The sequence below is a fragment of the Vulpes lagopus genome, chromosome 24 (assembly GCF_018345385.1).
Source record: "Vulpes lagopus strain Blue_001 chromosome 24, ASM1834538v1, whole genome shotgun sequence".
Lineage (NCBI taxonomy): Eukaryota > Metazoa > Chordata > Mammalia > Carnivora > Canidae > Vulpes > Vulpes lagopus.
In genome coordinates, this window is record NC_054847.1 from 26,595,957 (window position 1) to 26,608,057 (window position 12,101).

Below are 12,101 nucleotides of genomic sequence, written 5' to 3' on the forward strand. Positions count from 1 at the left end.
GTAGGTCACGACGGTGAGGAAACAGAGACCGGCCCTTGGGGTTGCATGATAAAGACTATCTCTGGAAGACTATGACCTGGGATCCTTCATATCTCCTAAGAAGCCTGATCTTTTCACATGGGAGGTGCAGAAGGGGTGGATAATGGGTGGAGAATAGAAATCTAGATCCAAAATAGTTTCACTGGTTGAAGAAATAGCTTTTTGGTCTCCCCCGATTGGGGAATCTGTATTTCTAGATGTCTTCTTTCTAAGATTGCCTAGAAACAGGGTGGAATCTGCTGGTTTGTAGGGAAAAAAAAAAAGCCTCATGAGCAGTGGGATTTCAAGGGATCCTTCGATTCTTGCTTCTAAGAATTAAGAAACATTTGGGGCCTGCATTGTGGGGAGAGAAAAGGAAAATGAGAAGAACCACAATTCAATTAATTTTTCCCTTGGTTATCTGTCCTTTTTAAAAAAAGATTTCATTTATTTGAGAGAGAGGGGAAGAGAGAGAGAGAGAATCTGAAGCAGACTCCATGCTGAGCACAGAGCTTCATGCGGGGCTTGATCACATGACCATGAGATCAAGACCTGAGCTGAAACCAATTCAGTCGCTTAACTGATTGAGCCACCCACGCACCTGTTATCTGTCTTTTCATATTTTACTTTTTCTTTTTCTCATTCTCTTGCTGTCCCTCATGTGTTACATTAACTGGATAGATTATATTTCTTAATGAAACACTGAGGCTGGTTGCAGAGTTAAAGTTATCTGCAATTTTATATCTTCTTATGTTTTATTATCATAATTTTATGTTTTTTATATTTGTTTTCTAATTTGACTTCTTTCTTCTTTGAACCATAATTAATATATGTGCATGTGGGTGGGTGAGAGTATATGGATAGATATATATATATGTGTGTGTGTGTGTGTATATTTTTTACATGTATATTTTTTATCCCAGAGTATTGCAAATATTCTTTCTGAAAAAGGCACCATGTTTTCCTTCCGTGAGGTCATGAATGAACATTTTGTATTCATGTTAAGAAATGCTTCTTCCTCACAATTAAATATTAAAAGTCACCTGTGCTGGTTATCCTATGACTGCCTTTCCAGGCCATTCTCTCCCGGTGGGGGGCGGGGGGGCTGGTTGCAAGCACTGCTCTCTGCTTCCTTGTTGGTCTCTATCAGAATTTCTTAACAGTGGTGGAGCAGAGGACAGTGGGGTCTGTATGTTTCTTTGCCCGGCTCCCTCCTGGGGAGCGGTTGCAGGTTGGCTGTGGCCCTCTAGCAAAGCTGAGGGCTCTATGTGGTGAGTGGTTCTTTGCATTCACCTCTCTCTGGATGCTGGTAACCATTCCTTCCTCTCGCCTCCCTGGGCTCACAGTGTAACCAGCTCTCTGCTGTTATTACTGGCCCTGGTGCTCGCCATTGCTGAGCAATTTCCCAACCCATATTTTTGTAAAGTGTCCTTTAATGAAACTCTTCTGAGCCTTCAAGCTTGAGTGCATCATCTGCTTGGTTTGTGACCCTGCCTGATACTTTACCTTATGATATTTATCCCAGGCCCACACTAAGAGGTCAAGGTAGAGAGGACGAAGTGCCCTTTTTCATTCTTGGTATGTTTGGGGAGAAATCTGTTTCTTGCCTTTGGTCTTTCCTCTTCCTTTTTCTCCAGGGAGGATTTTATATTTTTAGTTCCTCTTAAACTTGTCCCAACTGAGAGTGTTTAAATATCAACAGATTTCCAAGGACACAGAGAATATCAGGGAATGTGTGTATTCTCAGACCTATCCTGGTGTGAGCTTCATGATATTATAGGAGGATGGATTGAGATCTGAGGGTCCTGGCTTTATCTGGAAAGTAGACGTAGGTAAGTTATTCCTGCTCTGCTGTGTTTTCTCTGAGACTATAAAGGTATCTGGAATTCCAGGGGGGGGGGTAGAAAAAACTTTTCCATTTGATTAGGTTACTGAAAGCAATTTCTTATCATTTATTATAAATGGGCTCAAAATAATGATTTTGCTAATTCTTTCTTTTAATTTGTATATGTCTTTCATTTGCTTTCCATCCCTTACTTAGAATAAATTGCATGCCTGCATATCATCCTAGTAAAGAAGTTCAGTTTTTTTTCTTTCTGTGAGCCCTGTTACATTGCCTTTATCCACCTTTAAGGAAAAAAAAAAATAGAATAAAATCATTAAGTACAAATTTTAAGATTTTTCTTTAATGGAATTCAAATACTTTATTCATACATTGTATCATCATTTTATTTGAACACTTAAAATTATCTATAGAGAAAGCATAGGAATAAATGCTACTTTTTAATCTACTGTGAGAGATCTGTTACACGTCGACAGATTAAAAAAAATAGGGACTATTCTATAAACCTCCCGTCATCAAATAAGTGACACATTTGAGTCAATCATTTTAAGAGGTTACCGGTCCACTGATGAAACCATTTGAAGAAAATGTGCTGTTTGATGTTACAGAAGCCAAAAGCTGAATAAATGTGTCATCTGTTTTTCATTTTAATTCACTATTTCAGAAGTATTTACTGTGTATTAAAAAATCTTTTTACCCTTTCAAATCTTTTGGACAACCTGGAAAAATTCAGAACAGTTTCACATATATCTATAAAAGCACACTCTCAGCTAAGTTATCTTGTTCATATGTGATATTAATAACATATATACGAACTTTTTAACTTGTGTAAGAAAACCATCATCTCATTGTGTAGATGTGGCTTTTTAAACACAACCCACAAAACAATAGAAAAGATAAGGAATTTTAAGTTCAGAACAAAAATTAATTTGAAGTTTTTTTTTTCCTTTTTTAAACTGTACCTTATAAATCAAACTGAGAAGTATTTCTAGGTTGGAATGAGAATGTCGGGAAGTCTGTTACCTCTAAAAAATAAAAATATTTTGAAAGGAGAAGCTCTGCTTCAAGAAACTGGATTACATTGTACTGCTGCGGCCCATGAGAAAATGTTGCTCAATTAAGAGATGCTCCTAATTCCGTTCTCTCCCCAACCCCTATCCTTCCCTTGCAATTAACACCCAATTACTATTTTTCTTTCCCTCATTTTTTTTTAAACCTCTCTCTTGACCACAGTTGCTTTTAAAAAAAGATCCCTCTCTTGTCTCCAGATGCTCTTCTCTCTCCTCTGCTGTGTGGCCTCTCACCCCGGGCCACTCCCTTGAGCCCCGGTCCATCCTGCCCCACCTCTTGACAATGCTAATTTCCTCTCCTCGTTTGGCTACTAAATCTTAACCTCTGCCATAAACAGGCTACTTGTGATGCCTCTGGGTATCCATAATGCATAGCCGAAAACACTCTAAATGCCACCATCCCTTAATTCACTGATTCTAGCCAGGAGTTGGGGGGGGGGGGTTGTGTGTGTGTGGGGAAATATCAATGGTTTCCTTTAAAGCTATTGTCTTCTACTGGTTTTCATTAAAGGGACAGGAGAGTTCAACGTAAAAGCAATAATAATCCTCAGGTTTTCCTGACTTGGTCTCTGGCAGTGAGTGTTTTTACCCAGCCACGTCCTGGCAGTGAGGATGCTACGTGGTGAGGGAAAGGAAGTGGCGGGGGGGGGTGTTGGGAGTCCCTACATGGGATCCTGTAATTTCTAGAAAAGCAATAGTCCTGCAAACAGGAGATGTGATTACATGGGCCCAATGAACAGTTCAAAGTATTGGGGAGAACTTATGGTAGGCTGCATGTTTCTCATTCTTTAATGAGTAAATGACCCATCTGAGCGCAGGAGCGCATATCAGAAGCACATGGCGAGGAAGAAGCTCCGTGGTGGTGGATCTGATCAAAGTTTTTCCAAACTGCCTCCAAGTATTTGATGAAGAAGATTAACATGGAGACAATTTACCAAACAAATACAGCATAAAGAGCCAAGAGACCTTCTAAGGGACTTCAAGGCTCCAGCTTGCCCACATAAAGAATATCATTAAACAGAAAGAAAACAAAGGCAAGAGTAAATATCTAGAGTGCCGGGGCCCTAGAGTAACCGAGCGGCCGCTGGATGATTTTTCTGCACTATTTTTAATATCTGCACCAGAAGATGTTTTCAGGTTTTGCAAGCAAACAAAGCCATGCGTTTGACCTGAGTTCTAACTGTGCGCCTCTCTTAAGTGTCCTGAAAGATGTCTGGACCAGAATTGGTTAATTAGCGCTTTGTGTTGCACTGTGTTACATATGACCTAACCAGAGATAAAAAGGTTTAAAGGTCTCTTGTAACCCTGCAATGCCATTTGTAACACAAAAATAACCCCCTTTCATTACTAGCATGCCACTGTAGCACGCAGGTTATTTTTTCCCTTCGCTGCAATAAGGGCAGCTTTCGCATCAGAAGAATTCTTGGCAAATTAATGCGCTACCTCTTGGGCTAATTAAATTAGAAAGGATCAAAAATACAGAGCGGCTTTTGTGGTGGACACAATGTCGTGCTTCATGCATCTTGCTCAGACAGGAATTTCTGCCATTTAGCCCCCTTTTGCCTCTAGCAGTGTTCTGGACTCTCGAACACAGTCAAGTTCCTAATTTGCCTCAATGAGAGAGAATTATTAACTGATAATAAGAAAAGGAGCATTCACAGCTCCAGGCTGGGCTGTGTGGAAAAGGGTGATCTACCCAGCACCTGAAGCGCATGCAATTTTTATTAATTCCTGCCTAAAACAATGCATTCAGGAGTAAAATTGCTGTGCAGATGACAAAAACAATTACGCCTTTGATTCATTCATTCTAAAAATGTGAACTACTTTAGCTCAAATATAACCAGATTAAACAACTAAAGCGGCTGCTCACCTCCCTTTAAATCCAGTTTGGATTGCAGCGAGTGTGTTTTATGTCGAGAAGTTGCCACCGCCACTTAAACTGATTGTTCCTATTGAAATCGCTGAGTGCACAAGTGATTTTGACAATAATTAATATTGTTCTCTCTATATTGTGGTTCTTTGTTTGGAAGATGACACTGATGATGGTGTTGCTATCTTTACGGGCATTAATCCCAGAAAGAGAGATGTAGGCTCCTGCCATCAATCCTCGCATGACTATGTGCTTCTGTAGACTTTCGTCATTTGCGGCTGCTTAGAGAGTCTTTTGTTTGCAGGTCTGGCTCTCTGGCTCTGAGGTATCATGGAGCTTTGATCAAAACAAGATACCTCCGTTTCTACTTGCTGCAGCATCACTAATGGCCCATGGCTTCCCAGATATTATTTCGCAACGGCGAGAGTTTCTTCTGCTGTGCTTTTGTGGGTGACTCTACAACCGTGAACTTTGTTGCCTTGCAGCTTCCACATGCCCACTGTTGACAGAGCGTGGCCTCACCTACATACGTAACAAAGTCAAATTGAGTGCATTTCTTTGTAGATGAGTAACGAATGTAGGTGTGTTTGTAAAAAAAAAAAAGAAGAAGAAGAAGAAGAAGAAGAAGAAGAAGAAGAAGAAGAAGAAGAAGAAGAAGAAGAAGATGATGATTGGTAAAAGGTGTTGGCCAGTGGTGCCATGATCATACTTATTTTTAGATAGATCATTGACTTGGTCATGATTTTTGTTGGTTAAAACAGTTTGTCAAAATGAAAAACAATCTCGTGATGCTGCTGTTTTGTATGTGTGTTTATTCAGTTTTTAGTTTCCTTCCAACGTAATAGAAATTAGTGATTGCATTTGGATATTCTGTTAGGATCTTTGACTTTTTAAGAGATTTTCATAGTCTGTGCAAATGCATGACTTCAGTCTGCTTCAGTACTTCCATGGCGAATTACTGTCTTTATGATAAAAAAAAGTCCCTTTCCTGTGTGTAGCCTGGACTAGTCCCCAGTTAGCTGGTGAGACATTCAAGGGCCATGAGTAATATATGCAATGTGTTAAACCAATGATTTCTCTGAAAGCCAGAGAACATTCTAATGGCATTTTCAAAATTTCTTGTTTGAATCCTAAAATACAGTAGACATCCAATTTGTTCTATTTGAATCTGTCACCTTCCCTGTTTTGTTTTGCTTTCATCATTCTTTGGGTTCTACGAAATTGTTTTGAGCTAGAATTATCTATTTTGATCTCATCAGTCATTTAACCATGTAGCAGTAACCTTAGAAAAGTGAACTGCATTCACTCTATGTAATCTATACTTCCCCTTTCAATACTTACCTCATGCACTACCTACAGAATTTTTCTTGGATTATTCCATACCACACTCATAGCATAATCTCTTTAGCCTTCCTAGAATGTAATTCATGGATAGTGAGATTTGTGATTGTTAGGTGCTAAAGAGTCTTGGTCTGGCCTCTGCAATTTTCATACACAATCTTTTTAATTACTTGAGGATTGATATCACATAGTACGTTTTCTTTTATTGCTCATAGCATATACGTTGGCATACTGTAAGTACTCAATAGATTTTTTGTTTTGCCAGTTGATTTCTTTGATGGCTACCAGGGACCAGTTCTACTAGGAATGTTAAATGTTTGTGTGGAAAGAAAAAAAAAAAAGATGTGTAGAGAGTCTTACCTGATATAGCTATGAACAAGTTTCTAAAGTCAGTATGTAAGAGTAAAATTGTATTGGACAGAATTTTACCTTCAGAATCTTTCCTTAGGAGGCTGTTATTTCGGAGACCAATAGAATAGATCGTTGTGTTTTTGTTTTGGTTTGGTTTCTTGCTTGAACATAAATAAAGTAGCTGACTTGTATTTAGGAGCTACGTTGTAGAAAATAATGGTTATCTGAGTTACCCTCAGTGCTAGAAGCGGTTTAATATATAAAAGGCACATGACAAGCAGAATTGACTAGAGGAAGAGTGGCTTTATGTGTCTTATTTCATGCTCATTCTATGGAAATAGTTGGCAGAAATGCCTTGATGCAGAAATAGATTTTTTCTCTGCTTATTTATCTCTTCAGCCAATTTACGTTCAATTGTGATCACATAGCTAAATATACATTATAATGTGGCCCCACTGTGTAATTTTTCTCTTACTCCAGAAAAATGCTCCCTGCCAGATTTTGAAGATGTGTTCAGTGCATGGGCCTGGCTTATAGATGTAGTCTTGGGGCTCTTCTTTTAATGTCGCGTTTACTGTACACTCTTTGGTCTTCATCACCACTAATGTCCTATGGTCAGGCTACATTTGATGTGTGATTCTTCATATGAAAAGTCTGTCACTCCCCTAAATCCCAGTGTTGTCAAGGAAAGTACAGTTTAGGAAGATAAGTATCTGACACATCAGAAAAATGACGACAACAGCAACAACAACAAAACATCATTGAACTTTCTCACCATCTTCAAGGAGAACTGTAGGGTTTGCTCATTGTTCTCAAAGATTAATGAAGAAAACAAAACAAAAAACCTAAAACAGGTATGAACTCAACTTCTTTGCTTCATGTTGGACTTTCAAACTTGGCTGTTAATATTTGTTTTAAGTCTCACAAGAAGCTGGCATCCTAAAAGTTTAAAAAAATGCAGGGAGGGAGGGGTCAAACCTCCTTCCCAGCAGGTCCCTTATATTCAGAAAAGAGACTTTGTCAGGTGTTGAATCTGCAGCATTTTTATGGCAGTCTTTACCTTGAAGATTATTTCCCCAAATTCAGGGCTGGCTAATGCATACAATGACACTGAAGTTGACAAATAATCTCTGGACAAACTATTGAGGTTTTTTTTTTTTTTTAATAAAGGGATTTTTCTAATCAAACATGTCTTAAGATGGTTGAAACGTATCAACAACTTCTCATCTTCACATAGTGATTGCATGTGAAACACATAACACTTTTATATGTACACACTTCTAACAATGGAATGTACATTCTTTCATAAACTTTAACATGAGGTAGGTGGACTGGGTGAAAGATGCCATTTCTCCCCCTAAATGACAGTTGTAACATTTTAAAGTACTTCTGTGATCTATTCTTGATCTTCCCTACTTTTAAGCTCTTACTTTCCCTGAATGTATATATTGGACCCAGAGAAACAGAACATGCCTATTTTCTTCCCAGTATATGAGAGTGCCGTGTTTGAAAATATCATCTGTATGTGCTTTATTTTTATTTCAACCATACGTGCTTTTATAAGTATTTGAAAAGAAAATATTTTAAAGATTTGAAATAGGAAGAAGGGAATATATGTGAGTTACAGCAGCCCCAGGGTAACAGTATCTTACACACTAATGATTCATATGGAGTTTATGTGTCTATTTATGCTATCATTTATTTGGGGGAGGGGTGGCTAGAAAAAGAAAGCTGTGTATAGTGTATTCCTAAATACCAGTGGTTTCTGGAAAAAAAAAAAAAAAAACAACCCAACCTGAACATTATCCTTATTTAATTAGGAGCAATCATTACATAATTATTCACATTAATTCCATTTCTTAAAACAGTCTTACACTTATCGGCACTTCCTCTTTCCCCCCTCTTTGTTCTAAAAGAAAGGAGGAGTGTTCTTTATTATTTGAAAGGTAAAAGGGAAAAGGTTTATTTTCTGATGAAACATATACAAAAATAACCACATCTGATGTGGCTCCTGGGGTCACACGGTGTCTGGTTATATGCTCGATCCTGGACTTTTCTGTAATTATTCCACACTCAAGTAGGTAAAGGTAACTTTAAAGAAGCCAGAATACTTGAACTCAGATATTTCTCATAAATATAGAATTTAAACCATCAGAATCTAGTTTCCGACATGGAGAGAATGAGCATCTAAGAGAGCTGTATGTGATGATATAAAAGTAAAATTACGAAGGGAGCACTGGTAGTGAAGCCTAAACTGTTATAAATGTGTGAGGAGTGGCATGAGTGGATGAAAACTACTAAATATTTTTATCTAGATTATTTATTCACATAGTTTACTCAGCAAAATAGTCTCTGAGAGATGCTATGCAAAATAAGGCAGTCGTCTTTACCTCTGTATATCTTAGCAAAGCCCAGAAAATGATTAGATTAGCAGGTACATAGATTAATTTTCACCATTATCACAAATATGAAAGAAAGGACAGATGAGTTTGTACAAATTTTCAGAGGTCACCCTTTTTTGGGGTGTGTGAATGTGAACTACCTAAAGGACCAAAAGGAGCAAAAGTTGGGGGAAATTAATTGAAAAATTATTAGTTCTTACAGTGCAGGGGCAAGAATAAATTAAAGCAGATGCACATTGGAAAGTTTCCTTTCCACTTTTACCCACATATCCATTTCTTTGCCTTTTACAATTAAATAAAAAAGAAGGAGAAAACTATTTCCAGGTGTCTTCACTCAGTCTCTCAGTTTCAGAAATATCAGTCTATGACTTTACTACTGACAGGGGACAGAGGAGGAGAATATCATCTCTTCTGATCCTCTGTTACAAATATAGTTACAAAATGGTGTAAAATAGTTCCTTTGAGTTCCAGATTTGCAACTACAAAAAATTGGGTATTTCTTTCTTTTTCTCTTTGCTTGAAAATCAAGTCCACCCTGTCTCAACCACATAAATAGAACAATTTTCCTCTGTGAACTGCTTGATGAGGCTGTGGCCAGATTCATATAAATGTCATAAAAACAGAGTACAGAATGGATTATTTTATGATTAAGATCTGTATGGATCTTTGTATGAATGCAACGTGCTTTGGCAGGGCTCTGCTGCACGCACACTAGTTTTAGTGTGTGTGGTGGAAAAAATGGCCTGCCATACTGTCACTTTAATGTCTTTCTGAAAAGGAACAAAAATCACTGGGCTCCACCAAAGGTTACAGCAATCATACAAAGGTTTGGTCTGCTAACCAGTACAGCGTGTGTTCTATTTCTCATTGTGATAATAAGGAGAGTACGATTCAATAAAATGCCACAATATTTCTCAACACTTTGTCTTTAAATGACATATTGACATCTCATTGTAATAGCAAGGTGAAGCTTTCCTGTTCTCTAATTTATGTAATAAGATCCAATTTTCTTTCCATATTCTGATTGTGTCAATGAGCTGAATTCTTTCTTTTTGTGTGTGTGTCTTTCTCTCTTCAGTTTGGATATTTGGGAGAGAGAGAGGCTTCATTCAGCTTTATTTATTTATTTATTTATTTATTTATTTTGAGACATCAGACAAGCTGCTATCAGCACATGGATGCCAAGATGGTCTGTTAATGAAGAATTGTGGTTTAAGAATTTCAACCAAAGGATTAATGTATTAAAGTGAATAATAGCATCAAGGCAGTAGCAAAGATGATGATCAGAGTTGGTGAAAGAAAGATTATTGATCATCTGGCTCTATCAGTCACAAACAGGGAGGAGGAAAACAAAAGAGAGGAAAAGGAGATTAAAGAAACGAAATATAGTTTAGTAATGCCAGTTGATTCTGTTACTAATTATAAATCTTTGGCAAGAAGCCTTTGGTTAGACAGTGACACTCCACTTATCTGGTGGTCAGATTTCCAACAATCTTTACCACCCAGAACACAGTGGAGTTCCTGGAATTGTACCTCTCAAAGCTTTGACTACGTAAGAGCAACTTTAATTTGCTGGAGATGTTCTGCTATCTCCTGGAAAGTTTATTGAATTAATTTTGTGCATAAATTCAAGATTGATTATTTACTATACTTGGATGTCTGGATTTTTTTTAAGCCACTGTAAGTTTTCCCCAGGTTATCTAGAAAGGTGGCATTCGGGCCAGAGGGTGGGGTGGTAGAAAACCATTGGGAAGGAGGAAGGATGCGCAGTTGAGCAGGCTATAACAGAAATATACATGAATAACCATTGTTTCATAGAAAACAAGTACTATAAAAGAGGAACTACTAAATTTTCTTGACTATTTGGAAGAAAAAAAGAGAGCTGTTAACTGTGGAGCCTAAGGAAGTCTTCATGAAGAAAGGAATTGGTATTGTGCCTATTGAGATATATAATATTGGAAAAAGGCTGGAAGATGGGCATTGAGGAAAGCATAGGGTAATAAGGGGAAAGCAGGGTTATCTGGAATCACTAGTGAAGTGCTGAGACTAGCTCAATTTGGTTGAAGTATAAGGTGATCTATGAGAGTTGTAGAAAATGAGTTGAAATGACAGATAAGCACCAGGCTATGGAGAGTTTTGAATACCAAACTAAGGCATTGGTATTGATAACCTCCAGGCAGTAGCAAGGATGGTGATCAGAGTCGGTTAAAGGGAGGTTATTGATCATCTGGCTCTATCAGTCATAAACAGGAAGGAGGAAAACGAGTTGTCATTGTCGGCAGTTGGGGCTAATTAATGTGTTTGGTCAGGGATGATGCATCAGAGTTAGGCTGTAGGAAGGGGGATGTCCAGGAAGGTACCGAGACTTTTGGCTTGTTTGACTCTGTAAAGTGGTGGTCTCGTTACTGAAATGGAAAACACGAGAGGATAAGCATATTGGGAGACTGGAGGCATTGGCATATTTTGTGTGGAAATGTATGCTTTTGCTCATGAGCATCCATCAGATGGCTAGCCTGCTGTGGAGGAGCAAAAGAGGAGGAGGCTGAAGAGAGATGTGAAGTCAGGAAGCAAAAGAAAATGCAATTCAAAGGTAGATATTATAGTTCAAAGATTGGATGGAGGTTTTAAGAGATCCAAGGTAAAGAACGAAAGAATGAGGAATAAGGACAGATGCTTAGAATCCATAGTAGTGGGAGAACAGTAGTGGAAGAGTCCTAGAAGTTGCAGTACATGACCATAAGAAAGGAGGACTGTCGTAGACTCTGGTATCGTGGGAAATGGATGGGGTGGTAGAGGAAGGGGAAAGAACCAACAGACACAGAGTATTAACAATATGTCAGATCTGGATATACCCCATATCATTTAATTTTTTCTGGCATCTATTAGAGATCTACCCTTACACGTGTGTTACCAAGGAAGAAATTAAGGTTGGGTAACTTGCCCAGGGGGCAAACAGCTGTGCTCAGTCCTGTTCAACTCCAAAGTCTGTACTTTTGCCCTGTTCAATGCTGCAACAGGTTAACGCATTAGAAGAGGAGAAAAGAGTGTTTTATTTGTGACCTTCAGTAGAGCTGTGAGTGTGAAGACAAATTTTTAAAGGGTTAGAAGTGGGCGAGGGATTCAATTTAGTTCATGTACCGTCTACTAGGCACCTGCTGCATAATGAGGAACTGTTCTAGCTACTGAAGATAGAGAGATATAGGACC

General features: G+C 38.3%; 1 long non-coding RNA gene across 1 annotated transcript in view; it reads left to right on the forward strand.

Annotated features, from left to right (window-relative positions):
- The first annotated feature begins 1,179 nt into the window (after positions 1 to 1,179).
- LOC121481806 overlaps positions 1,180 to 12,101 on the forward strand; it is a 61,811-nt gene continuing 50,889 nt past the window's right edge. The window contains exons 1-2 of the long non-coding RNA XR_005985424.1: positions 1,180 to 1,289; positions 1,721 to 1,850. This is a non-coding gene — a long non-coding RNA (uncharacterized LOC121481806). The remainder of the gene's footprint in view (positions 1,290 to 1,720; positions 1,851 to 12,101) is intronic.